Raw genomic sequence first — 4,708 nt, forward strand, 5'->3', positions numbered from 1 at the left:
AATCTAACCCCTGGTTAAATTAATAACCTAAACCCAAACCACCATTCACCTAAAAACCCTTGCAAAATAATCCCCCCCTCAAAGTTAAAACCCAATCTTTTGGTAAAAATGGTTAAAAAACCTTTATTATGTGTTATGGCGCCGTCGCATGCATTGATTTGAAACCAAAAAACCCACCCGACCAAGGTTTGGGCCCGCGCCATTAAAGTATTAATTTAATATTGGGTGGGTCCCGCCTCCAAACTTGCACGCCACATAGCAGGCCCCGCCAGCCGTTGATCTCCCGCCACGCTTGATCCAACGGTGGGCGGGTGATATGGGCCCCGGATGTGCCGACCTTTAACATCCGGGGGATGGGCAGTTTTGCCGCCGTACCCCCGCCACGTGTCGGCAGCCCGGGGTGTTCGGAGCCCTCCCCCCCGAAACCACCTTTCCCCAAAGGCGGTGCGGGGAAACCAGAAACCGCTTCCTGCAAACTAGCCGCACCCATTACGACAGCACCTCGTCATCATGACATCATGCCCGGGCCCCCGCCACTATCCCACGTCGCCCGCCACTCTGTCCGGCCACTCCCGCATCCTGTCACCGTGTCTCACCAAGATGTCATCGCAATCAGCACCCACGTCACCCATCCGTACCCGGGGGCCTGTTGATGACGTCATGCTGACGTCATCGCAGGAAAGCGCCAAAAGCGCATATGCGGCAAACTTATTGTTAAAAAGGCCAAAAGTGACCGTTTTATGTCATTTTCGCGACACAAACGTAGCTGCGCCGTTTCGCTGGTCACCTCCAACTACCTCTAGATTGCAAAATTCACTGCTGCGGACGCTGCCACCCGCCAATTCAACGACATTCTTCGTCTTCTCATCAATTCGACGACCCTCGGCATTGGCTAAACCAGGTATTTGCCAAAACCAACCCGTTTGCCCGTGTTCTCCCATTCTCTGCAAATTTTCCACTGAATTGCCTAAAGAACTCCTAAATTAATGGTGTTGTCCTGTTAATGTTAGCCTAAAATAATCTAAAGCACCCCTGTTCAAAATAGCCAGGCACCATACATAATTTCACAGTTGCACAGTCATTTTCGGGCTTAGATTTGACTTACTCTCCCACCTGCCCGGCATTGTTCCCTTTTGCTGAGTGTTTGATTTAAAGACCTCATTATACCAAGTTGTAATCCTTCTCTCCTCTGCAATTGCCCTCCCTGTCTATAAATCCTGAGAATTCACCAGAAGAAACCAAAGTTCAGTCAAATTCTTCAAGTTGCTCCTTTCAAAAGGCAACTTTGGCCCCAGCTGCACTCATTCTGCCACCTCACTTCTAAGCCTCATAAGCTATCATATTCAGATTGTTATACTAAGAAACTGCACTCTATAGTCAACACCTGAAAGTTCTACAATGGCTACACCATCAGCTCTCAGTGTCACTCCTATGAATCCACCAAACAAGGAGCTTGAAGCCATGCCTCTTGCTGACAGAGATTACCTTATCCAAGATCTTGTGGGTGACAGGAACCATTTACAGACCTTCTGCCAATTGAGAGACAGCTATTTGAGCAACAATGACACATATGGGATATGGGAGTCCAATCTGCCTTACTATTTCCTCCCATCTGTTAATATTTTTCCAGAAATCATCCGCTTATGTGCTGAGAATTATGATCCAACTCAGAGAACTGTCAAGTCTCCATCTGGGAGCATACTTTTCCACATCAATCCTGACTCTATCAACCAAATGCTCAATTTTAAGCAGACTCAGCTGCTGTTTCCCTTCTCCATGAACTATCTGCTAGATGTAGGCACCAAACTCTCCACTTCTGACATTGAAAAGATCACCAAGACATTTATGAGGGTAGACCGCCAGCCTATAGGGCCACCTCCTTTCTTATATGTCCATTTCACTGATGTAGGCAAGCTCCTAGTTGATATGATCTCTTATGTGCTTGGCTTCAAAACCAGTGAGCACATTGATGAGATGGTGTTGGTATTATTAGCTGCATATAGCCCAGGCTAGCCTCCTGCTTACAAATATAACTTTGCCAAGTTTATAGCCAATAAAATACATGACCAGCTCTTGAAAGTGGATAGGGAGGGTGTGTTCAAATATTCATCATATATCTACCACTTATTCATGTATTACAAGTCCGAAGTCTTTCAATGCCCCATCAAGAAACTGGATTCTAGGGGAGAGAAGAGGTCTGTTATCTTTTGGTCATCAGTTTTCCACCAAGTTCAAGATTCACCATATTCTTACTGTGAGTTTGTTGACCAATTTGTTTACCCAGTCTCTTGCCTCTTGATGAGATCCCCTCCTCCCAGACTATCATTTGAGATCCAGAAAACTTTGCAGCTGTCCAAGAATTATAAAATAGGTGATTGGTACCTATATCAAAACCATACAGTCATCAGAATTTATGGCTGTGAGCTCTGTCCATATAGGCTCCCAAGGTATGTACCGATGAGATTGTTCGCCTTGGAATACTATAGGCAACTCATTAGTTCTGATCTCACCCACTTTCATAGTGCCAAGAAGAAAGCCCACCTCAAATTCAAAGACCATATGGGCCCCTTTATCATGAATAAGAAAGAGGGTTGGCAAGAGGCTGACCAAATTCTCAGAGATAAATATAAACTAAAGAGAAGCTTCTGGTGGGTCCCTTATGACCCCGAAGGCTTCATCAGTGCTAGAAGAGTCAAATACAGACTGCTAGGGTATGATCACTGTAAATATCCAAAAATTGAGCAGTATGCCAACCAAGATGAATGGTTGCAAGGCACATTAGTTGAGGAACTAACTCAAGAAGAAATAATGGAAAAAAATGTCAAGGATTTAGAAAAAACTCTTGACTTGGATTCTGTGCAGCAGGTAACTTTCAAACAACCACATAAAATTGGGGAAGGCACATCCACTACTGCAACTGCACCAGCCACCCAAGGGCCATCTACATCAGCAACAGCTACAGAAAAGGGCAAGGGGATAATGGGTGCAGAACAAGAGATAGTCACAGAAAAGCTTGCCTCCTCAATTGGGCAGCAGCAGGAGCAGACTCCTCCACCACAAACAGAGGCACCAACAGTGCCTGCCTTACAGACCCCTGCACATGTGGAAAGAGGCAAGAAACGAGACCGGGAGGAGTCTACACCTGCTAGTGGGTCCACTCAGGAACCTAAAGCCAAAAGGCAAAGGGTTGATTCTCCAATCATAGAAGAAGTCAGTGAAGAGATCCTGAAAGCCCAAGGAAAGAAAAAGAAGATAGACAGCAGACAGCCACAAGCTCTTTTCAATAAGAGCAGGAAAGACAACATGGCATGGAGGTATCCTCCTCCACAAAACAAAACAAGAAGCCATCCAGTACCAAGGCCACTTTCAAAGAAATTAAGGCACAAAATGAGCTACTAAGAGTGCAACTATATGACCAATTTCTCAAAGCAACGCCGGCCAAGCAAGAAAGGCTGATGGCAGCATATGATATCAAAGAGGAAAAGATAGTCCTCAGCCATTTCAAACCCAAAATACCGTAGCCTCACTCAGCTGCAGATTTTGTTAGAACAAAGCTAGAGGTCATGGAAAAAGACATTCACCCCATGGATCAGATAGAGCTTCATAAGCAAACAGGGGAAATGGTCTATGCCACATTGGTAGACAGGGCCACAATGGCCCATGAGTTAAAAGAATCTCTGAAGAACACCAACACTCAGCTAGACTTAGAGAGAATGTCCTCCACGGCCAAAGATAACAGAATTAAAACATTGGAGGACATTATTGTGGACTTAGGACATGATCCTAAGGGTGTGAGGGCCCTTATGAAGAAAAAAGATGATGACATTGCTGCATTAAAGAAGAGACTGAAGTTGCTTCCTACTGAGCACCCTCAAACAGGAGAATTGCAGAAAGAAAAGGAAGCTGAGGATCAATTGGATCTATTGATGAAGCTTAACCAAAGAGTGGCTGATTTGGAAGGGGAGCTAGAAAAAGCACTTCAAGACAAACAAGGAGAATCAACCTCCCAACCTCCTCAAACTGCCCTAACTATTGCAGCAACTACAGAGGCAGCAACAACCCTTGCAACGGCTACAACAACAACAGATGCGGCAGCAGCAACAACATCAGCTCCTGAGGCTAACATAAGCCTGGATGATTTGACCAAAGCTGTCAAAGAACTGGAACTGCAGGCTACAGAGATCAAACAGGCCAAAGAGAAATTGACAGAACTGGAAACTAAGTATGATAAATCCAAAATGATAGTAGCAGAGCAGACGAGAGAGATTAAGGCCCTAAAGGACAAAATAAAGGCCTTAGAGAGGGAACTAAAATTAGAAAATACTCTGGCAGAAATAAAAAACATTTTGTGGGCCCGGATTGACCACTCCATTACCAAGCAGTGGAAGTCAATCAAAACAATGCATGAGCAGATGGAATTAATAGGCCAAGCACAATTTGAAAGCCAGAAGGCCAGAACAGCACTAGGCAATAAGCCTGAGCAAGCCAAAAGGATGATACATTTCCTCAATAATCACACCAAGGAGGAGTTGGTAGCCCTGAACATCAGCAACAAAACAGATGTTGTTCTAACAGTTAAAAAAGTGCTAACCCTCAGAAATTTTGTGCAGACTGTGGAAAGGAAATGTCAGGAAATGCAGGCTGAGGTAGATGACTACAAACTTAGAATGGGAGCATTGCAAAATAAAGGATTTCCCAGCCTATTGAC

This window comes from Pinus tabuliformis, chromosome 8 (assembly GCF_031772625.1).
Source record: "Pinus tabuliformis cultivar Carrire ecotype Pingquan chromosome 8, CPIR1, whole genome shotgun sequence".
In the NCBI taxonomy this organism is placed as follows: domain Eukaryota; kingdom Viridiplantae; phylum Streptophyta; class Pinopsida; order Pinales; family Pinaceae; genus Pinus; species Pinus tabuliformis.